Source organism: Talpa occidentalis, unplaced genomic scaffold (assembly GCF_014898055.3).
Source record: "Talpa occidentalis isolate TD23 unplaced genomic scaffold, MPIMG_talOcc4v2.1 talOcc4.8, whole genome shotgun sequence".
Classification (NCBI taxonomy): Eukaryota; Metazoa; Chordata; class Mammalia; order Eulipotyphla; family Talpidae; genus Talpa; species Talpa occidentalis.
In genome coordinates this window covers 111568984-111594450 of record NW_023605194.1, presented here as the reverse complement: position 1 = coordinate 111594450, position 25467 = coordinate 111568984, and the positions used below count along the sequence as shown (strand labels likewise).

Genomic DNA, 25467 nt, shown 5'->3' with positions numbered 1-25467 from the left:
TGCTTGTATAAATAAATAAATCTTTAATAAATAAATAAAGTGTATGGAGGTGCGAGAAAGGGACAAAGCACAATTGGTATAGTTCTAGAACAGAATTTCCATCAACAGGTTATTCCATCTTCACGTTTTCCTCCTTACTATGGTTAATATCTACATTATTTGTTGTTAAATATCAAGTCAGGTAACAGATGTGACAGCACATTGAAAACTGGTTCAGTACTAAGAGAAGTAAAGCAATAGCATTGTTAGTGTATTAATCAGGTATGTATAAAGATAACCAGAATATACTAATTATTTGTCTTTCAAATTAGGTTTGTGAGTTCAAGGAAATTTGTAATTTCACATTTTAAAACTAATTTGGAAAAGTAAGTCTAGAAATAAAGTGAGTCTGAGGATTTAAGGTTATATACTTCGGAATGGACCAAGTGGATATACAAATGCAAAGAATTTCTCTGTTTTAGGGAATAAGGTATTTGGACAACTACATTTTTTGAATACAAGGAGTAGTTCATTTTAAAACAAAGCCATTTAATTGTACATTTTAAAAATCTATCCAATTTGCTGAAATAATTATAATTTAATATATTTTTAAACCTATTTATTATTCCATGAAGAAAAACTAATAGATCCGAGATTTGCATTAGCTTATAAGTTGAAAAACCATTTTAAAAATGTTTTGATCTGTTTCTGAGAATTGCTATAGCAACTGTCAGCATAGCTTTTAGATTTTCATACAAAACTATTAAGTTTTAGAAACCTCTCAGTAAGTGAAAATCTACATTCTGATAAAATTAAAGAGTACGAAATATGAAAAGAAAGTGAAAAAAAAAGATGTGTTTTTTAAAACTGCTTGCTGAAGTGAACTAACTATCTCAGGAAAATATGTCCAGGTATTCCAAAAAAGGTGACAAAGAACTAAAATGTATTTGACAAGTGGCTTAGCTATAGATGACCTCTGATGTCATCAGTATAATGTACTTGAGTCATGTCAACCTTCTGTCTCTCTGGACTGAGGCTGGAATGTCTCCTGAGGGGTCCACCAGGCTCACTTATGAGCATCAGTTCAGTCCTGAACAGAAACCATGATAGGCCTCTGCAGAGGACATTAACTCAGCACCTTTTGGATGATCCCTCTGCACCACCATCCATGCCAAGCACTCCAGGACTTTGAAAGTAAAAGGCCAAGCCATGCCCCGTGAAAATATGTTCATCAAGGCTCTTACCATCTACCTCGTGACTCAGCCACTGCATTCCAGCATGCTTGGGGCCCTCACTGATGCATCATCCTCCCAGTCTCCCTGCCTCTACCCCAAGCTGCTGACCCCTGGGCCTCTTTGCTGTCTTTGTGGCCCACTGTGGACATGTTAGCTATGTCCCTTTTCAGCTTTGTGTCTAATAGTCCACCAAGGTCTCACTCAACCTCGGGGCCATTCTTTCTTGGCCTGGATTGGGTGGTTTTCATCCAGTATGTGCTACTAGGGCATATACAAACAAGAGTCCAGGGGAGAAGAATGTCTCTTTCTAACATAGCAGGGTGACAATTTTTAACACTTTAGAGAGCCAAAATGAAGTTGATCTCCTTCCAATCAGAAATATGAAGACAGACAAGAAATAACAGTAAAATAATTAGTTTCGCGTATAATGTTTACAATTAGAACATTTACGTTTTGGGGCCTCCTTCGTGGTCAGCGCTATCACCTCCACAGCCTTAGTTCCACCCCTGAACAGGGAGCTGTCCCAAACATGGCGCAGCAGACCTCTCCTGTCTCACCCGCTGCTCCCCTCAGCAGTATATTTCAGTAGATCTGCCTGTTCTGCTCCCCACTCTGTCTCTGGTGAGTCCTCTCAACCCTGCACCTCTGGTCTATACTCTAGTTCTTCTATGCAATAAATAAATCTTTTTTAAAAATAAGTTTTAAATATTTCTTTTAAAGGAAAGCACTAATAGAAATGGGAAGTCAATATTTCAATTCACTAATAAAACAAAACTAGACATCTAAGAGCAAAAAAATTTATAAGACAGCACTGGAAACAAAATATGAGCAACATTACTGAAGTTAGAAAGTAAATCTTATGCTTTCGAACCAGAATTACACCTCATGTAACTTTTATCTCAAAACTTTCACTTATAGGATTTTATTCTAAGAGATAATGATTGATATATCTAAGATTTAGCTACAAGGTTATTCGCTATAGTTTTGCTTAATAGTGCAAAAACTGGAAATAATGAAAGTCTCAAAAGCACTTGACTATGATTGTGCTAACCTATTCACTACTACCCATGCCACCCACACCAAATAAGAATCTCATAAAAAATTTGTGGTGCTGTGATACAGTAGGATACTATTCTGCTATGAAAATTATTTTTATAATTGTATGAAAATTTCAGAATACTTTAAATAATAAAGAGCCCAAAAATTGATCTCATATTTAGAATATTTTTGTTTGATAAGTAAATGTATATTTATGAAAATTTGAAAACCATACATCAGATCATTGACAGGGGCATGATATTGCTGATTTACATATAACTGACCCATAATCCTAAATTATTCTGCAAGAAATATACTTTTACATCTATCAACCAAAATAGTAAAAAATGTGTATATGATTTCATAGCAGGTTGGAGAAAAAAATGTAAAACCTATTTATAAGACATATACCTAAAGAAATGATAGAAAAGTTTTTAAGACACAAAGATTAAGAAAAATTTAAAGGTAAATAAAAACAAAAGATAATAAGAGAAAAGGACAACCCTATCACAAAGAAAGTTAAATAAGAAATATCCATTTAATGACATGTAGCTACTAACATGCAATTAATATTGTCATATGATGTAAGTAAAAAAAGACACCACATGGCGTGCAACTATTACAAGCCCAATTAATAAAATAGGCAATAGATCTAGTACATTAAAATAACATATTAAATGCACATACAAGTTTTATATGACTGTATTCTATATAGCGCATACAACAAACGTCCACATTAAGGAGAAAGACTGGAAGAAATAAAGCAAAGTATATCCTTGTGTTATTTATTATAGCTGATTTTTTAAAGTGTTCATAGCATATTTTCATATTTATATACAAATTTATTAATTTTATTTGAAAAATATTTGAAAATATAAAACATGTATCAACTATGGAAAGCAACCATTTTATGCAATATAAATGACATAACAGAAGGGAAATCACGACAAAATTAATAAAAAATAAGCTTTTCTTCTGTTTCTTATGACAAATCATGATATTGCTCAAAGCCAGCAATCCAGAGAATGACATTTTCAACAAAAAAATCAATCATGCATTTTTTTCTAACATTTTTGAAGTTTTTCTATAGTTGTTCTATGCAATAAATAACTTGGAAATAACTTTGGAAATAACTTGTAAGAGGACTGGAAATAACTTGTAAGTAAGGACTTATTTCCAAAATAAGGACTTTGGAAATAAGAAATAACTTGTGAGAGGACTGGCATTCTGTGTGTGTGTGAGTGTGTGTTTGCCTGTGTGTTGCACATGCCATTCATGGGCAAGCTTACTCTCTGCCGCTGAACACCCACAATATATTGATGTCCAATGACATCACCAACTCTGGCCTTGGGAACAAAAGGGTAAAGACAAGTGCTATCTATCAACCTTTTAATTTGCTAAAATCCTTTAATGAGGACTAATAACCCTTAATATTCATTTGCTCAATAAACATGTCATTTATATGAATGGAAGCTCAACAGAGTCTAAAGCTATTTTCATGATGTTCTGTCAGATTTTAATGGCTGCTGGAGTTCAGTTGCTATAAATACACATACAAAATGTCCACTCATATTTTTTAATGGATTTTATAAATAAAGGAAATCATTGACCAGGACATGTGTTCATCAATACCTATCTTCCTAAGTCTGGATTAGTCTTTGTGGTCTGGCACTTGAAACCCCAAACCCTGGGGTGGTGCTGACCCTATTGACTGCAAAGTAGGTGCAAGAACCACAACTAGGTGGAATCATTAAGTCTTGTTGCTAATGGCATAGCCAGGACAGCTCTCAGAACCTCAGTGCCTGCCCAATTCTAGACCTGTTAGTCCCTCTTATGCTTGTCCAATCTTCCTATTTGGGTTTTTTCTTAATTTCAGAAATGTCCTGCGATCTTTTTTCCAAGAGTCCCAATTCACTTGGCCAAGACACTGACATCTATATGTTGGAGGCTGCTTCCACCATCAGGTACTGATTGTGATGCTGACAGAGTCTGGCTCTGCAAGGTACAGACCCCCAAGTCCAATAACTAGGATCCATTGCTTTGGCCTCTTTGAATATGGCCTCCATCTGGACAACAGCAAAGCTAGGAGCACAGGTTCGAGACTCAGACTACTGGGTACCAATCCTGTCTCGGCTGCTTACTAAACTGCAAGGGAGCTTGAACATTTTTCATGTGCCTGTTGGCCATCTGCATGTGTTTCTCATTGCGTTTTGAGAGTTGTTTTAAATATATTCTAGATACAAGCCCTGTATCAGCTGTATGCTTTGCAAATATTTTCTTCACATTTGTGATCTCACCTGTCTTCTTCTCTTAACAATGTCTTGAAGAACTGTAGAGTCTAATTTTGAGTCTAATTTTTAATTTTTTCTATAGGTTGTGCTCTTGGTATCATATCTAAGGAATCTTCTGGCATAACTAAAGGTCACAATAACTTTCTTCCAAGTTATTTTTTATTTTTTGGAAGTTTTATAATTTAGGTTTTACATTTAAATTTATGATTCATACTAAGTTAATTTTTGTATATGGTACATGGTATGGGTTCAAGTTCTTTTTTTTGCAAATGAACACCCAATTTTTCCAGTCTCGTTTGTTGAAAAAACTATCTTTCTCCAGTGAATGGCTTTTGTACCTTTGTCAAAATGACTTCACTATGAATGTACAAACATATTTCTGAAGTCTGCAATCTTTTCCACTCATCCACACATCTGTCTATTCTCTGGTACCATACTCTCTTGATTCCTGGTTTTATATTAAGTCTTAAAATTAGATAACATGAGTCTTCCATGTTTGTTCATTTAAAAAAAATTTTTTTCAGTTATTCAAGTCCCTTTCCAAATTTCAAAATCAACTTGTCTATCTCTATAGGGAATTATTTTGATATTGATTATAATTGCATTGAATTTATTCTGGCTTATAACAAAGATACAAGTGCCAGTTTTTAAATATTTTTTTAAATAGCATGGGTATCATTTGGAGAGTCTTACTGAATACTCACCTATGAATGCTGCCAGTCACTAGGGGCTTTAATGCCCAAAAACTTGCTATGAGATATGGAAAAGTTTAGCGAGATGGAGGTTACAGGTACGCCACACACACTCAAGAGATAAAATTTAAACCTGTATTTTGAACTGGACTGAATATTAGGAAGACTGTCCCCAAATGGCTTTATTTTGAACATGATCAACTGATCTGGAGTTAGACCAACATTTAGTGAGTTGAATATCTCATCCACTCAAGCATGTGTTATTTCCTTTAAATGTGATGAAGAATTATATAAAACATTCTTGAGATACCTTCCCAAAAGACAATAATTTATCTTCTCTAATTCTTAAAAATTCCTTTCAATAGTCAGCCTGAGGGAACAACTCTATTGTTTAAGGGAAAAAAAGAAAGTTTAAGGAAGAAGTCATTTCCTTTCTCATAAACCAGATTTCCTTTCATCTACTTCAATTTATTTTTAGCTCTTACAATGCTACCGAAGCAATCAGATATCCAGATCCCCAAACCAGAGGTGGTTTACTGCAGCCATGTGGTGGAAAGGAAATGAAGGAAATGAGGATGAGCTTTTATCTTCTTTCTATCATATTTATGCATAATAGTTCTGTATGTGATTTATTCAGAAGACAAACCCCCACTGCTTTAGCAGGACAAGAAAACATCCATCTGGAATTCAAAGGCATGACAAGACTCTGGATAGACTTACTTAAAGCAGGGATTCTATAGAATCAGCATAGCCTCCTATGAGTTTCTTGGAAACTAAGTGACATTGGAAATTGTGGGGCTCATTTTTATCTTCTAGTAAAGTCCTGCATGAGTATTCACCTATTGCAAGACAGCGGGGTTTTTTACTTTTCTTTTTAATTCTCTACTTATGGCATTAGACTGAGTTTTAATTATGTATACAGGTGGTCTGCATTACTTCTGAATTTTGCCTCAGGATAACAAGGCTAGTGTTCCCAAATCGCTGTTGTAGAAAGGCTGAGATGTGCTAGTGAGAGGAAGCTGGCAGGGCGTCTCCTTCTCTAGCACCATCAGTGTTCCCGAGCACAGGAAGAGGGTTGTGTTCTTGAAGACGAAGAGGTGACACACCCTCACCTACCAGAAAACACTATTCTATGGGAGACTCCTTCAGTTTAGCTATATAGGATTCAGTCCTTATGGAGAAACATGGGTGATGGCCCTCGCTGTACTGAGAACACTCTCCTGATATCAGTTAAGTGGCCAATAAAAGCTGTGCACCCTTTGAAGCTAATCCCTGTGTCAACACATTTTTAAAAAGAGATGCCCTACCTCCTTGTCTAGACATGATGTACTTGTACAACTGAATTCAGAGGTAGATGGCAGCGGTTAGAGAAGACCCAGCTTCTCCTCTGCCCCATTTTTTTCGTCGGCAATAGTAGTTTCAGCTCTGCCCTTCGTTCACTTTGAGTTTGGGTTTGGAGTGGAAACATCACCATGTAAAAATCTAATTACAGGTCTTAGTTGGTGAAATCAAACTAGACCTGATTATTTTTAGACTAATTTTAAAATGGCATTTTAACATAAAATATTAAAACTTCACCTATTCCTATTAAGTTGATTTTCTCACTTTGTGCCAGGAAACCCAGCCAAGAAATCAACAGGAAAGCAAATCAAAATATTTCTTAGCTACACTGCACTCCAAAATTACCTACTCCATGCCAAATCCCGTGGCCCGGTCTTACCTATCACATTCCCCAAGGGAAGCACTTCCACGAACATGAGCCTTTGTTTCAGCTTTCCTTGCAAATTAAAAAGGCATTTAGTTTCCCCCTGTAAAGTAGCTATTGCTAAACAACCTGAATCCTTATTTATAGCTAGCTATTCATCTCTAAATAACCATGAAAAATAAAAAGATGGAAAATTGTAGAATCAAACACTTGCTTGACACAAAACAGTTTCCAGCAAGTGCATAATTAAAGCTTCTGTAACAAGTTACCTGCAAGTTATGTAGGAATTGAACTCACAAAAAAAACCTTTTCTACTGATTTTGTTTACGAGAGATGTACCAGTTCACCAAACAGTTCTACAATTAGGCTGCAATGTTAGAAATGTCCTTTCCACTGTCTTCCTATTTCCCAATTTGTGGCATCACATTTGGGTATTAGGTTTAGGATTGGACAGAAGTTTGGGAACTACCAAGCACACTAGAGCTGACTGAGGTGACTGTGATTCTCTTCCCTCACTCATGGTCTACTTTTTTAGACTTTTTTAAAAAAAATTTATTTTGTTTTTATGCATACAAGAGCTGGGTACGGGCCAGAGGTGCCGGGGGGTGAGAGGATTCACCAGAGACAGAGTAGGGAACAGAACAGGCAGACTGACTGAAATACACTGCTGAGGGGAGCAGTGGGCGAGACAGGAGAGGTCTGCTGTGCCATGTGGGTTGCTCCCTGGTCGGGGATTGAACTCGTGCTGCAGTAGCTGTGGTTAGCTTCATAAGTTGTATCTTAACCCCCTGCGCCACCAGGGAGGCCCCTACTTTTTTAAACTGAAGCAGCATCTTACAGAATCTAACATTCGATGAGCCTCAGGTACACGTCACTCGCAATCAGCATGTCATCTCCTATATTAGTTCCTCCTACAAGTCCTGTTCACCCTTCCCCTACCACCATGGTCTACTCTGGTGTTAGAGCAACTGTCAAACAACCCCATGCACTTCGACGTATACCCACAATCCAAAGGTGAGCCAAGCTCTCTTCACAGCCATTCGCAAGAGTCAGAAAGTCCAAGTATCACTTACTCTTTATAAGTAATCTTGAGCAAATCCCTTCTCAGAAGCCACAGGAGATAATGCTATCCAGTCCTAAAGCTATATATATATATATATGCTTATGTGAAAAGGCGGCTGGACTGAGTTTTCATTCTGGGAGATAGTCAAAGATGTAACTGCATTGACACATCCAGTTGTGTGAATAAAGCACACTTTCCTGTCAGTTTACCTGGTATATGCTCACATTGATGGCAATTACATGAGCCTCTAAACAGCCTAAAACCCACATTTCGGTTAGCCACATTTTTCAGCATCATGGAATATGAAAATGATGCCCTCTCCTCACATGGGCAATACATCCCTATTGTCATACAAAGAAAAGAAACTTCCTATTCTATTTGGAGCAACTGATTCCACTTCACCTGGGAGTGCCAGGCCCCAGCAGCTTAACAAACATCAAATGTGGAGGAGCGCACTAAACTAAACCAGACTTCACAAAATTCTAAAGCAATTCGGTAGTGAGATAAAAGGCATTTCAAGCGAGGGTACCTCTTTGTCCTCCTGTGCTGTGGATGCTAATTAATTAACTGCTCTTGACTACTGGGCAAAGCTGAAGAACGAGACTGAATAGGCAAGAAAGGTCAGGAATCTAAAGCTCAAAATGACAGTAAATTGAAAAGTGTCATTAATTTCGGCATTAAAGCAAACATCAGGGTAACAGAAGTTCAAGAAAGAAAAAAGACAGAGAGAGGGGAAAAAGAGGTAGAGAGAGAAGAAATGGAAAAATGAAAGGCTTTTCAGGGAAGTGAAATGTCCACAAATGACAAAGAAATGAATGTTGATAACGATGAGAGAAAAAAACGAGGAAGATTTATACCAGACAGCAAAGACAGTCGATTCGTTCTAATGTCATTTTTTAATCTGCCTTGAAATTTTTTTAATTCAACATAACAAATTGTATGGTGTGGCATTTTAATGATCCATGTGCATTCAATCTTAATAAATACAGCTGCAGATATTGCTGTCTGTGCTTTACAGTACTATATTGGTATATAATTATCCCAAACCATGCAGAAGCAACTCGAAAGTTCAGCCAAACAAAGAGCACTATTTCTTCTGCTCAGGAGGCAATTTATCTTAATGTATACCTTGGGGGGGCTTGTATCCTCCATTGTTCTAGAGATCTGTGAGTTTTAGCCTCTCCTCCAAGCCATGTCAGCTGTAAAATTATTTCAACAACTCTGATATTTGAAGACAAATAATTCTAATGATGTAGAAAAAAAATTTATCAGAAGTTAACTTATTCTAGCAATTTCTATGGCTTATCTACTTTTTGTCACCCCCCCATCCCAAGAGAGTATTTAATGTAATGATATGGCAAGTATCTCTCCCTCCATCTGTCATCATCCCCCTAGCTCCCTATAGCCATCTATTTCTTCCTTTCACTTATAAGACTATATCTACCCAATTTCTTTTCTTTTATATTATTTTAGACTTTTTATTGCAGTAATGGTCTATAACACTATATATGATTCAGAAATACAGGTTCACATCTGAAGTCTTATCAAATCCTTTTTAAAAGTCTATCAATGATGTCAATAAAAAATAAAAACAGTGGGAAAGAAGCAATATTTCTATAATATGTTACAAATGCAATATTGATCTTTAAAAGTCATTAAATCATGTCACTGAAAAATAATTATAACTTTCTATTTCCATTAAAATTCACCCATAACAATTCCCATTAAACAAAGAGTGGTGTCACTTTGTATGAATAAAGACACAATTGGGATGAGCTGTACAGCAAGCCTCCCCGGAAAAAGTTGGGCAACTATATAATTGAATTATTGCCCTGACACCTTCATGCACATCATCTTTATAAAATAATAACATACTCATCTAACTCACCAGGATCCAGTGATAGGTGAAAATCAAATTTTGCAATAATTTTCAAGACAAACTAATAACTAAGTTTAAAATCAAATTTTGCAATAATTTACAGGACAAACTAATAACTAAGTTTATTGAAATAAGATATTTCATTATATTAGCTAAACTAAAAAATATACCTTAATTAAGAAAATGAGCACTAATTTTATGTTGTGCAAGAAGGTTAAATCAGTATGACAGTCAGTATTTTTAATTATCTTAATGTACAAATATCTAAAAATTACTTTCATTTACTCAATCACAACTTTATTCAGACAGAATAACCAAATGGTTTTATCATGGAGATAAACATAAAGCAATATTTTGCCAATGCATGCTAAAAAAACTTTTCATACAAAACATGAAATATGGGGGAGCATAATTTGATGATAATTTTATGTTATGGTAATTTTCAATTAAAGAGGATATAAAGTCTTAGACACAAAAGATAACACCATCATTTTGTGTACATTTTAAATATTTAACGTTTATTTTAAAACAACATTTACTGCCCTGCTTCTAGATGAAGTGTTCTTAATAAACCACCTTCTTCTGTGTCAATCTATTCAACACAATATTGACTTTTCCTCCCAACGGTATAGAGTCACATGTTATGCACAGAAAGGGCAACAAATCAGTGTTGGATGAATTAAACTATATGCATTGACAGACATCTTTAAGAAAATATCAATAACCTGTATTTCCTAGAGCTGTTCCTGCCTCTTGTTGATTCATAATCAGTAAAGAGAAGTTGAGTCATAACTATTCCTAACCCACAGTAGACATTTCAAGATAAACTCAGGCTCACCAACATTGAATCATTCACTCGTTACTCACTATGTTTAGTTTCCTCAGGAATAAAAACGTATGTGATTATTGATATCTTTTCTGTTTGTCCTCACATCTTTCTTAAAATTAGTTTGATGATTTAAGCTCAAAAATGGTAATTTTATACCTTTGCCATCATTCTCAAGATATTTGCAAAGTTCTCTAATGAAAACACAAAAAGAACACAGTGAAATTATGAATCATGCCTAAGAATATTTCTTCTATGAGATTTGGAGGTCAGGATATCTTGAAGTTATTATCCAAATGAATAACTTCTTACTAATTCAGCAGTACTGTTCAACATCTGATTGAATAAAACATGGGTAACTTTTGTAAAGACAGTGATGGTTCACTCACTGATTATCACTGGCTTTCACGAGGTGCTCTAGTTCTAATAGATACTGCAGAGTGGAACATCTTTAGGAGCTACCCTCCAGCTTTAAGAAAGTTAGCACTTCCCTTCCTATGTGCAGACAGGAGAGAATCACTAACAGAAAAGCTGCATGTTGCTGTGTAAAACAAAAGGTGCAGCAAAGAGAACACCTGATTCAACTGACTCACTGTATGGAGCTAAATCCTCCACCTGCACTGCAGAACAGAATGGGCTGGATGGCGATAAGTCAGTTTCACTCTAGCAGGCTTTGGCACACAGGTAGGAAGAGAACTCACCGCATCTCCACGTTTAAATGCTACTTGTCTCCTTGCATAGCTACCTCCTTTGGTATCTTTTGTTTGTATTGAAACCTGGAGGCACATCAGTGGGCAGGAGCACAGGGGCTGAGAGGTAGTTCAACACCTTGGATGATGGTGACTTTTGCAGCATTTCTATGTGTGATTCTTGAGAATTAACTTGGTTACTTCATTTTTTAAAAAATCTTCACTCTGTCCTTATGCTGTGTGCCATTTCATGGATATGAGAATCTTAAGGTCATTTAAAGCTCATTAGAAGCACTTTTCAGCAGATGAGATGAGGGCAGGTAGTTAAATTAAAAAGTCAACTTAAGGAAGGCATTAAAAAATTATCTATGCTGGGTCTCCCCAGTGGCGCAGCGGTTGAGCGCTGGGCTGTGAAGCTGCCCGCAGCCTCTGCAGCGCCAGTTCGCTCCCCGGCCACCGGAGGAGGGTCCCACATGGCGCGCAGACCTCTCCTGCCGCCCGCTGCTCCCCTCAGCAGTGTACTTCGGTCCTTCTGCCTGTTCTGCTCCCCGCTCTGGCTCTGGTGAATTCTCTCACCCTCCCGCGCTTCTGACTGTATCCAGTGCTTGCATAAATAAATAAATCTTAAAAAAAAAAAACTATGCTGTTTAAAATTTTATTTTAGCTGATAATATAAACATACACACTTTTTCTTCAATCTTCTGAGATTAAAACAAGGCCGTTTGGTACAGTACGCCCACTCTGACTGGTGGACCACGCTGTTTTTCTTTAGTAAAATGCAAGTACCCATAAGACACCATTGCAGCTAAAGTCAGTAATAAAGGGTTAATGGAACAGACTTGGGGTCCTCAAACTCTGCGGATTCTAAAGGATTAGGGACTGGTTCTAAACTGGCTCCTGGAGATGACCTCTCAAGGCTGCCTGATAAGATGCTTTATATACCTGGCCCAAGGCAATAGTCAAGAGTTGACTCTAACAAGGCAAAATGGGGACTATATGGTTTTGGTTATTTTTGCTTTTGCCTTTTGTTTTAATACCTCAGATTGGATCACTGTATCTGTTTGACATGTGGGAGAGCTGGTAACTGCAAGTAAGGTGAGTTATGTATGTCCTTGATGCCTATGTGATTGACCCCAGTAGAAATCCTGGACACTAGATTCCAGTGAGCTTCCCTGGTTGGTAAAATGTTATACATGTCACATATCGCTGCAGGGAGAATTGACTGTCGTCCATACAACTCCACCTTCAGAGACCAGATCTCTCAGATCTCTCACTGTCTTCTGCACCTTTTACCTTTACTAATTTTAATCTGTATCCGATCACAATAATAAACCACAACTATGAGTGTAACAACATTTTTTGAGTTCTGTGAGTCCTTCCAGTGAACTATCAAACCTGAGAGTGGTCTTAGGGACCCAAAATACAAAAGCAAGAATTTAAAGTAGCTACAAAACAATTTGATATAGGACAAATCTAGATTTTTTTAATTCTTTATCTATTAAAGATGTCTTCCCACTCCCATTTGAGAGCTTCTGTGGACTCCCCTGAAAAGACTCAGATTAATTTTAATAACTTAGATTATGTTATAAAAAGACTAAGTCTCTTTTACCTTTGTTTCCATATTTTACCAATTTTCAAATGTCTTCATTTGGCTATTTTATGGTTATTATAACCAATTTCCAAACAAGGAGAGTAGAATCCCTAGAAAAACAAAGTGCTTTCCCTACTGCATGGGAGTAGGAAATACTCCCATAGAGTCCTGGTGTGTGAAATTAAAAATATCTCCCTTCCAGGGACTCTGACCATGGACCTTGGAAAGAAAAACAGGCAATTGATAACTAGCATTTCATCATCAAAAGGATCAGTGTTCTGTTTTGGCAGTCTGATTTTATATAAATACATAATAGAAAATGACTTTGGTATCTTTAAGATATGAATCAGTGGGGCTGGTAGGAAGTAAAATCAAGAGTATTTTAGTTTTGGGGTGGCAAGGAACAGTGTACTGTACAATAGGGGCACTGCAGTAACTGTAACTGTATATTATGCCCACGTGTACGCATGTATATATGTGATAAATGGTAAGCCTCTCTGGAGAATTTCCCTTGTAATTTGAGGTAGATGATTTTTTTTTATATCAGAAGGTTAACTCGGCCAAAAATTTTCTTAGTCATTTTTTGGTTCTCTAGCAATACTGCCCTTGAACTCCTAAGTCATTTTTAATAGCAAATTCCATATGCAGCCAACTTCTCACACTTAAATGCCAGCACCCTGGAAGAAAAGGACATCTTTTCTGAGTGTGCTTTGTTTGAGTGTCTACAGTGGAGGAGAAGAAGCACCAGAAGAGCTGTTTTATTAAAACTTCTCTAAGACCCTGAGCACAGAAAACAGGACTTCTTAGTGACGGGCAGAGGAAAGGGCTTTCCCCATCATGGAAGATTTTGGGGGGCCACTGAGGCACAGAAGGACCATGGCAGTTTAACCAGAATACCAGACCAGCCTCCATGTGCAGAAGAACAGGTGAAGCAAAGGAGACTGGGCTTTGGTGATGTCTAAGGGCCTAGGTGGAACATGCTATGAGAGAGAATGCTGCCCCGTATATGGACAGTGACAGGACTCCCTAACAGGCTCATATGGGATAATCCCAGGACTACAAATGTTTGGGAAGAAGCCAGGCCAATGACTTTCATTTAAGTTATTGTGACTCTATGTTTTACTCTCCAGGCTGGGAAGACCTGGGGATACATGAGTGACACATGCAAGCAAACAGGCAAATCTAAATACAATCTAGTAAGTATCACAACAGGTATAAGTACAGGGTGATTGAAAAAGGGAAGACCGATTTGTGCTGGGAAAAGGGAGGGCAATTTTGGAAACTTCACAGAAGAACTGGTGTTTGAGTTGACTCAGGAAAAGTGAGGATACAGTTAGCTGCTGTGACAGGCTTGATGGGCATCCCAGATCGATAAATGAGGCAAAAGAGAACATTGTGTGGGATCATTATTTGGAAAGGTTAAAGTTGAAGGTGATATGGAGGTGCAGGGACAATTAATATATTATTAAAAGTAGATTTGTTCATTGCAAAATCTTAGATTTGTCCATTGCAAAACCCCTTCAATTTGGATTCACAATAAAACTTTCTCTGGGATCTTTGTGATTAGCTTGCTTGAACGTTGGGGAGTTGCTGCCAGCCAACAAGGTTGCCAAAGAATTAATTTTCCAAGATTTCAGGTGAACTCTGTGAAACTATACAAGATGAACATTCTTACAAGGCAATCTGGACCTTCACAAATGACTCTGCCAAAAAGGATTGCACATGGACAGTCCCTTTGTGGGGACTCAGATATTGATACCAAACACTTTGGTATAACTTGTCCAGATAACCATTGGATTGGTTATCTGCAGAGCCCTGAGTGTGACACTGTTCTCAGACTGGAAAGCAGTCTAAGTGAAAAATGTGACATCTACTCTAAAAATGTCTTTTCCTTCATTGCCACACCAATGTAGGTAAAAGAACTCTACAAGCAATAATTCCCAAATAGCTCAATAGCCACAAAACTGAGAAGTGTCTTGAGTATTCAAGAGAGTGCTAGAAAGGTAGTTTGATAATTTAATAATAAAAAGGACAATCTTTTATGATTTAGTATATGCTATTAGTATTGGATTGCATTTTCCTGAGTGTTCAGAGACATTATTTTTTAAAATAATGACTTCTGAAAAGTCATCCTTGATATTTAGCCACAGTCACTCCAGCTCAAAATGAAAAGCCAAAATGCATTTAATTAAATATATCTTGGTCACATTATTCCTACAAAAGAAAAGACATTTCCACATTACTAATTACTTGGCAAAATTATAATTGGACTAAATTGGCATAATACTCTAAGAAAACTAGCCAGAGTAATAATCCAAACCTCAAAAGGTCAGTTTTAACACTGGATGCTGGTTATATATTAATAAAAGGGAATAAATCAAAGAACATATGTGTGACTTTGAACATTTCTAAAATTTAATATATTTTTAAATGCAGCCAAAAAAAAGCGGTTATTTATTTTCTCTGACATTGTTCCCTGACTTAAGTATGTCTTCCATAATTCCGAAGGCATAATAGTCAGTGATATATCAAAGGAACGCGGCCATTTCAGAAATGCTGCTTCCCGATTTTACAAGCCACAGCAATATTACTTAATAAGCAGAAGCTGACGTCTGCCAATGGTCCTACACTTGCCTGAGACAGAGAAATATATAGTACTTTACAAAGAACATTTGAATATTTACCATTTAATAGATCCTTCTAGACTGCTGAAAGAGAGATGAAAAAAAAAAAAACAATTGTACTTAACAATCCTTCATTGGGGAGACATTTTTAGTGCATAATATTTCAAAGATTGTTCAAAGATGAAAAAATGCTTTGTAAACAATATTTTAGTGTCTGCCATGGTGAAAATTTCATAGTGTTTTTTTATAGTCTACTTTCATTCTACTGAAATTCCATTATCTGCAATCATTTCAAAAATACAAGTAGTTAAGATCTTCCCTATAAACTTAAAGTCACCTTTAAATTTCTACACCAATTATACTTTCTCTGGAATCAAATAGTTCCCTATGTGCAAATTTACAGAATTTTAAAAATATGTATCAAGACAATAGATTTAAATCGATCTATAAAAATTATTCAGTGCAAGAAAATAACAAAAGATTACATGGACACAGGAGCCATAAATATACATTTGATTTGAAAAACTAGTTTATTAGAGTTAGTAACAAATTACAAGGCACAAATGTATAAGTCCCAGAAGGTTTATTTTTAACAATGGATGCAACTGAACCCCTAACTGTTGATCAGATTTTAGACTCTAGAATCAGGCTGCAATTAAGAGAATAAATGCTCCCAGGACACTTAGATGTTGTTTCCACTCTCTAGAACACTAGTTAAATGCATAAATAGTATAGACTAAGATTCTTGTTCTCAACAGAAAGTAAGAGTTAAGACATCTTGGGGAGGAAATGATAAAGTCACCAACTGTAGGTTAAGAACCCTGAGTAGGGAGAAAGGCTGAGTCCGGTAACCTTGGCTGGTGCCAACTTGAGAAAGCAATTTATAGTTGTTTCTTAGGTCAAAGCCAAGAAATAAGGTCCACATTGAAAACCAGACCAAGAGTTTAGTTGGGCCTGTGTGAGAGCCAACCTGCCACTCAGTGGTCAGGACTCGTAATAAAGGCTGGGGTAGAAATGAACTCCAATGATCATAGGGTCACTTCAAATAATAAAACAAGGCAACAATCTCATCACACTGTGATGCGATGATCAGTGATCCCCCAAATATTGTTCATATTAGCCATTCTGAACTTTACTGAGGCATAAAATCTTAATCTTAAAGATTATATAACATATCAAAAAAACTTTAATTATAAATGATATTCTTTGTTTATTCTTAGGCTTCAGATGTGATGTAAAACTTGGAAAAAAATATTTGTTTAGGATAGTAAGTTCAACATAGAGAAGATGATGTATCTCCTTAACCTCTGCTCTCTAGAAATTAGGAAGCAGGCCATTCAATTCAAGAAAAATTAAAGAGCAGAAAATATCTTAGGGGAGATATAGGATAATGGCCAAATTTGTTATTAATAATAAAGTAGATTTGAAGAAGAAAAATCAGTTTGTGGCAAAGTTTTTTTGTGGTTACTGTTCTTGTTCACTGGAATCAGTGATGATCTCAAGATGAACAAAACCTCAGGAGTTTTGAGAAACTGGAAAGAAACAAAGAGTTTTGCCATCAGCAAAAATGTGTGATTGCTCTTTAAAGGCTCAGTGTTGAGAGTTACTAAGAAAGAACATCACACAGGAGAAGACTGAACCTGACCCTTCAAGAAGGGATCAAGAATGTGTGCGCTCCCAGAGAGGACTGTGTCAAAGGACAAAGAAATTAGAAAGACAATTTGATCATTTTTACTTATTAATTTTCGATTCATTTTAAAAGAGCTTCAGAGGACTTTTTAACATAGCTACAAAAAATAATAAAATAGCTACAATACTAAAGCATAAAATTAATCAGTGAAAAAATCGAGAAAAAGAGAAAATAACCACTGAAAATTTAATAAAACTCTGATTAGGGCTGTACACAGCAAGACATAATATAAAGCCTTCTAAGGTTGCTCAAGCTGGGGAAGAAATTCAGCTCTCATTTTTTTCAGAATTCAAAGCAAAATGGAATGCAGGGACAGTGCGTTTGCTAATTCTTTCTCTTGTCCAGCCACCCTTCCTCAGGAAAACCCTAGAAGGAGCATTTCATCCTTGGGCGCCCCCATAGAGTGAACTAGGAGGGTTCTGTAGGGCAAATCCAGGTCATGGGAGAGCAAGCCAGAAAGAGCTAATATGGGCAGGCCTGGGGAACACCATTGCCTTCTGGCTCCACATTCAAATTGCAAGTCATAGAGTACGTGTCCTGGTGACTATGAATAAGGACACTGGCTGACAAGGTCCCAGCCCCACACCTCCCGTCCTTGTCAATCTGGCACCACCTACACTACAAGGCCGGGACGGTCCTTGTCTCCATCCCAATCTCTCGGCCTTTCCCTGTTTTCCTCACCATCAATCCTTTCTCCATCCCATCTTAGAGAACCCTCATCCCACCCTGACAGACCTGGCTAAGCGTCACCCTGTGCCTCTTTGCCTCAGAGAAACACAACTCTTACCCAACAGCACCAAGCCCTTATTCATTCTCCCGTGGCCACAGCCCGTGGATGGAATCCAGAGTTGCGCTCAGGCTTCTACAGACACTTCCTCCCAGACCATCAGTTTCTTATTTTACTGCATTATTTATTTTAATGTTATCGTCAGAACATTTTCCCATTTCATTTCATCACCAGAATGAACCGTGTAATCAATACTAAGGCGTCCATTTCAGTAGTTAACTGAAGGCCATTTTGCGTCTTGGGTATCGCATATCTCCTGCAGGCAGTATAATTTGTTTTCTTTATGAATGCTGAAATGAGAGCAAGATGTGACAGGAAATACTGCAAGATTACACGCAATTCCCTAAAGATACCATGATCTGTCTTGTCTCCATAACTATGCACATGCTCATTTTTCTAGAAAGCCTTCCCCAAACGTTTTTTTCTAAAAAACGTTCTTCCTTCATGACTAATCCACGGTTCTCCTCATGTCTGGTGCACACTCTAATCCACCTCAGCAAGCCCTCAGTCTTCTTTTGCGTCATTGCAGCACCTTATGTAAACACTAATGGACCCAAGTCCCTCACAGTCCTGATGACATGTTGTTTGCTATGGACTCCTTAGACGTTGCCCAGGGCAAATGGAGCCACGATAAGTATTTTTGTAATGAATCACCTTTTCTGAAATTGCAATCTTTGACCCTCAAAATAGGTTGAATGTTTTCAACAGGCAGTACCAAGCTGCACATAATCTACTTTGTTAAATTTAAACCAAAAAGTTGTGATTGCTTCAACAGTTGCCCATGTTCTTTGTATCAGGGTCATCTGAGACAAGAAGGTCACAAAATATGTAAAAAGCTGGTGGAATTTCTCTATAAGTGGTATTAATTCTCAAGATCTATGATATTCAACTTCTTAAAGAAGCAGCCCGAGCTGACGACATAGTATGGTCCAAAAAACAGCCCACATTCCAACACATGAAAGTTTCTGCTTCTAGATAGCAAAGCAGGAAGAACCTGAACTCACCTCCTCCAGGGGCCACCTCGGGTCTACTGCTACTTCTGGAACAATTTCCTCTGAAAAAGACCAGCTCACAAGCACTCCCTCTCCTCAGGGCCTCAGGCAGAAGTAACCACTGGAAGATCACCTGGACTTTATGTGAGAAGTTCATTTGCTCATCTTAAAGCAAGGACCTGACCCATGGGGGCCTGCTGGGTCACTCTTGTGAATGGAGACAGTCCGGCACCACCTTCGGACTCTCCCTCTGCAATACTGAGGCCTGTGGACACTGTGGGAGGAAACCATCTTCCTGCTGTCCTCTGCTGCACTCCGCACCAGCAGTGTCACAAGTCTGGTGCCCCTGGTATTGAGACTGCTGGTTTATGCTCCTGGGTCCCAGAGGACTGTCGCTAAAGAGTTCTTAAACAGTCACCGTCCTCAGGGCACAGGAAGGGGCAACAGATCAGGAATTCAGTCTTTCCGTGAAAGAGGCTTTTTAGCATTATCATGGCTGAGACTGAAGGGCAGCCTTCTAATTCAACAAACACCTAAGGATCACCTGTAATCCTTCCAGAGACCTTGGAGATGGGTGACTGTGAAGATGGGGATGTCTTCACACTCTCGCTCTGCCACACTCCAGAGTGATGCATCTCCTGGAGGGGAGATTTTATACATGCTCAGTGCCTGGGTATTATGACTGGTCCTGGAAGCCAGTGGTCTTGTGTTCCTGGGCCCCAGAGGACTGTGACAATTGGAGAGAGGGTTACAGGCAGGCTTCCTGGCCTAGGGCACTGCACAAAAAGCAGACTGGAAAACATCCTCAGTCTTTCTAAGAAAGAAACATATCTGCATGTCCAGGAGCTCTGCCTGAGGAGTGGGCTTAGGCTGATATGCATCTAAGGGCCCATGGCAGTGCTCAGGGAACGGGCAGGGGGACAACACCATCACAGTGCTGGCAGCAGCGTGTAGCACCAACCTCCCTGGGTTCTTTTGAGGCTGGATGAACGAACAAATTTTCATAGAGCCAAAGTTTAAGAATATGCATATGGAGAATTTACATGGCTATAAATTCTAAAGTAAAATGAGATGAAACAGGGATATATATCCTGTGCTAAGGTACCTGGGACATCAAGGAGAGAGGGTGACTTCACATGACAAAGAGGGAAGTCATGAATGTGTATCCTGCCTTAAGAGAGGTTTCACCAATAAAAAGCTTGTTTCTGGGGTTATCCCCAGATCTAAATAATCTGCATTCCTTAAGTAAGAGCAACAATTTTTCCCAAGGCCCACAGAGCTTCCATTACTTACAGTTCCCCACATCAAGGGTGACATTTATTGGAAAAGCCCATTCGGGCCATATTGAGAAAAGCCTATCTGACCCTTTTGGGGAGACCTGTCCCATGGCATTCTCCCTCCGCCTCAACATGGCTCATTGGTATCCCCGGAAAGGAGTCATAACACTAATCTGGGGTCCCAATTTTTGTGACTATTGCTCAAGGGATGCTTCCAGATCACCTGGCTCAGTAGTTATAGGACTGATGCTCGTCATTCCCACAAACCCTATATATTTGCACATCTTATTTTTTAAATATTTTTGAATACCATTGCATTATAATTTTATATAAATTTCATGTGCACACCATTATAAATCAAGGTCTGTGTATACTGCATTAAGTTCACCACTAAAAGTCTAATTCTCTCCTCCACCATATAATTAACACCTTTCAACCAATTTTCCACTCTTTATTCTCTCCCCTTCTGGAGACCACGTATAGTCTTATAGCCCAGTTAGCTATCATGGGGATATAATGCCCAGCATAGTTAGTGCAGTTGATAATATGTATTGCATATTTAAAAGTTCTTTTAGTAAATCTTAAAAGTTGTCATCACAAGAAGAAACAGTGGTACCACATATGGTGACTAGATGGTAAGTAGACATTATGGGGACTCTTTCCCAATGTATATAAATATTTATGAATATTTATGCTTTATAAAGCATTATGAACTCATGAAGCTAATATAATGTATATGTCAATTATACCTCAGTAAGAAAATAAAGCCTTAGAAACACAGTTGTTAATGAAAAATATTTGTGAGTAAAAATATTCTATGCACATAAATGCTGTATGTTCATGTACCACTGAGTAATTCTTTAGAAAATAGTATTTATCATCCTCTTTTCCTACAGAACTTAGTTCCAAGTTAGTACTAATTTTTGGTTTCATGAAATTTTAAAAGTAAAACAAATTTTCCTTATCTTGCAAAATGCAAAGAAATTTAGGTAGTTAGCTATAGGTAGATGGTTACTACAATCTGCACCATAAAAAGGCTGTACATGTATATGTTTAAAAGTATTTCCCATAACACACTTGCCTGTTTATTGCTTTGGAATTTTATTAGGAGAGTGAGCGACTGCTTAGCTGAATTTTGCTAATAGGAGATCTAGTCACCATCAGCACCATGCCTTCAAGTCAGAATCTTATTCTTAATATCCTTTAAAGACACAATAGGGCACCTTTTATTGATCCATTAATATATGACTCAGGTGTGTTGCAAAGCACGCAGACACCGCCTACGCATGAGCCAACAAGGTGTCATGCAGGTAGAGAAATGTGATCTGGACTGTCTTGGCCTAAATATAGCAGAAGAAGAATATTTCAAAAGTAATTTTTGTTCTTTTGTCTGGAGAGAAATATTCACCATATAAAGCAAGGAATACAAGGGGTACAGTGAAGAAAAGACACACGAGGACAGAAAGACATATTTAAAAATAAATACCAAAGCCTTTTAATTTTGACTTCTCATTTCCCAACTTCTTCTGTGGTTTTATCTGCTGTCACCCCCGTTGGTGTCAGCTCCCCACAGGAGACCTGGCTGCCTTCAAAATTTTCTTCACTTAAAAAGACTAGGTTGGGGGCTTACTGTGCTCTTGATTTAGTGTCAATTTAACATTGAAACAATCTTGAAAGAAACCCAGGTCCCCCGCAGGGAGCTGCTGGAGAACTGGCAAAAAGAATCAGAGAAGGAATTGTAAATGGCGGCCTCCCATCCCTCCAAGAGAGCTTCCCTGGCGCCTTCAACTTCATTAGAAAAGCCAATTTAGACTTTTAAAATGGCTCCCAATACCAACTTTTCTACCCTGGTGAATAGTGAGATCGACCTCTTTGTCAAGCACAGGAAGGGGTTAGAAATTATTCTGGAAGGCCCCGGCAGTGCCAGGCTCACCAGAGACCAGGCCCACGGGCCCAGGACCTTGTCCCTCGGATCCATCTTTAGAAAAGCATACCCAGAAGCTGTTTATGGCCAGCGACTGGTCTCTTTTTACTCTGTTGTTTCAAGTTCTGAATATAATTCTCAGTAATCAGAAAGATCCTGCCGGGGATGACCAACTGACCTGTGGGGCTTGACAGAGCTCAGAAGTCAGCGGGTGCCATCTGCTTAAATCCATCACGCGAGCAGACGCAGCTAAAAGCGCATCTCTGCCTCCGATTTTGTTCCCGTCTCATCCAAACATTACCTTTAAAGCAACTTTCACCACATTTTCTAGCAAACTCTAAAGCCCAGGGAAAAAGCTCTGAGGGAAATGACAGCCCTCAGAATGTGGGCTTGAATGTGATTTGGCAGCATTTTGAAAAAAAAAAAAAAGAGAGAGAGCCGTGGGTACAAAATGCTCAAAGGGCAGGTTTTCACTGTTCATTTTAGTTTCTCAGGATTCATAACACAACCAGTGCCACAAGGTCCACGGTTGCCAAGTAGATGCCACTAGAAACACTCTCCTTGATTGATACCGTGATACTCAGTATGAGCCTTTAACAGGGTCAAGCCGTGATGCACATTTATGCAGGGTGGGAAGACCACTGAAGAAAATGTCCAGGCAGGTACCCTGTGTCAGACTCATCAATGAGATCTCATCCACTGCAGACTCAGAAACAGCAAGCACACAGTCAGCATCCTGGTTGCCTGACTCAGAGACCCTCGGTGGCATTCTGTGACTACTGAGCGATCTGCACGCCTCTGGTTTCCCTCAAGAGAGAACGTAAGGTGGATACTTCTCAACAACAAAATCCCCAAACTTGACTTTGGATTCCCAAGATGCTTTGTTTATAACTTCCCGTTAGAACTACGTGGAAGTTCCACTCTAAGATATATTATGGGGAAACAAATGAATGAACAAAAGCAAACTTTTAGACTATAAAAACAAAATAGTGGTACCTGAAGGGAGAGGATCAGGTGTTATATGTCTCACTGTTATACTGACCCAGACTGATCAACAAATGGGTCTACTGAAATGATCAATTTAAAATGAAAGTGACCACTTGTTTATCAGACATTGATAAACAGACACATGAGGCAAGAATAAAATCCCAGCTGTGCCAAGAGCTCTAGACCCAAAATTAAACAGGGGACACTAATAATATCCCTTTGAAGCAGCTTAAATATAGAGCTGAAGTAAGTCAATGTGAGGCGTTTTAGACTCCATGCCCATGGGGTCTGAAGCCAGATTTTGGCAAAGGACTTCTGGGGGCTTTACCCAAAGGAACAACACACCCCACCCAATGAGCTGATGCCCAGAATGAAACTCTGCCGACTTATACTGGTGTCCTTAGCATCCTTTACTGCCAGCTGAATTGCGTGCTTGCATTATTATAAGGTGGATTCCTGCAGTAAGTCATACCGTAGTTTCATAGACAATTAGTTTGAGTTAAGAGTGACTGCTCTGAACACAGGTGGAAGTCAGCATGTTGCAATCTGAGCCACATATGACAGAAGGGAGAGGACAGAGCCAATAAAAGCGGTCAGTTGTGTGGTGATGGGTGGACTTTCGGTGGTGAACATGATGTAGTCCAGACAGACGCTGATTCCTAAGGTTGTACACCTGGAACTGTATCATGTTATATACCAGTGTTATTTCAGTAATAAATAAAGAACTATAAATAAGTAGACAAAATTTTTACAAAGAAATGTAAGAGAACCAGAAGGCTGGAGTTCCCTTCGGACCCTGTCACTCACACACTCAGGCAGACCCTCTGCCTCCCTGGGCCTCATTTCCTCCTCTGAAATGCAGGAATGTGTTAGTAAACTGAGTCCCCTTTTAAACTTAAAATATATGAAGAATTATCTGGGCTCTACAATGGATGAATTCTGAGTCTTTAGACAGAAAAGAAACCTTTTGGACCATATGAAATATCCTTTTTCCCACTGAAGACACCAGTTCAAAAGGCACAGGTGGGAGGTGACCAGGTGGGGTTCTCATCTGCTTATTTTAAATAAATTTCTAAAAACCAACCAAAAATACCGGAGGAGAAACAAATATTGAGGGCAAAACAATATAGGATGTTAATAGGGAGTATTCCTTTCACTGTTTTATATTGCCAACAAGATTTACAGTTCCAGGGTAAAATCTGCCATTGGATTAAATTACCTAATAGTCCTGAGATATAATATTTGCTTTTACCATATAAGGATACCAACTAAAGCCCCTCAGGAAAATCCTTCTCTTTATTAAGAGCAAAAATTTAAGAGGCAGTCATTTTCTTGTTTAAAAATTACATTTTAGGAGCCTCCCTGGTGGCGCAAGGGGTTAAGTCTCAGCACTATCAAGCTATCACCAAACACTGCAGCATTAGTTTAATCACCCCAAGGAGCTGACCCACATGGCGCAGCAGACCTCTCCTGTCTTGCCCGCTGCTCCCCTCAACAGTGTATATCAGTGGATCCACCTGTTCTGCTCCCCACTCTGTCTCTGGTGAATCCTCTCCCCCACCCCCACATCTCTGACCTACACTCCAGCTCTTGTATGCATAAATAAATAAAAATAAATCTTAAAAAAAAAAATAAAAACTACATTTTCTATTGATTCAGTAATATTACACATTCATTTCCAGGGTAAAAATGGGAGGGAGGGGGAGGGAATTTTATTGTACATGGAAGGCCTTCTTAATCTATGTTTTTGAGTGTTAAATAACACCTAAGGCTCTGTGACAAAACATATAAAATCATCTATAAATTATACAAAGCATAACCTGACAAAATAATCTCCATTATGGAGACATCAAAATCACTGACTCTATTTCAGGAGTGTACAAAGATATAAATTTCTGAAATAGAGGCCTAACAATGAATTAAGAAGCTAAAGGATTCCAAATATGGAGCTAATTCTCCAACAGCCCTGCAAATTGAAGGCTGTATTCAGTTAGCTAGGAAGCCCCAAACAAATGTTTATGTCAAACTGAATAGCTATTTGTTCCCCTAAAAATAAATTTTAAAAACACTAATACACTGAAATAAATTTTAATAATACTGAAAACATTCTTTCCCATGCAAAAGATCTGAGTGTCTTAGTTCTTAATGTGCTTTTTAAGCAAAGGATCAAGTATAATGCAGCAGTCACTTTTCTCATG

At 38.2% G+C, this 25467-nt stretch overlaps 1 protein-coding gene across 6 annotated transcripts in view; it reads right to left on the bottom strand.

Moving 5' to 3' along the window:
• The window catches only part of INPP4B (inositol polyphosphate-4-phosphatase type II B), a 543252-nt gene that overhangs the window by 415654 nt on the left and 102131 nt on the right, over nt 1-25467 (bottom strand). Inside the window, exon 2 of one of the 6 annotated variants that reach the window (XM_054690016.1) lies at nt 19626-19719. The exons of the other annotated variants lie outside the window; for them this stretch is intronic. The gene's annotated coding sequence lies outside the window, so the exon portion shown is untranslated. The remainder of the gene's footprint in view (nt 1-19625; nt 19720-25467) is intronic. 6 annotated transcript variants of the gene reach the window in all.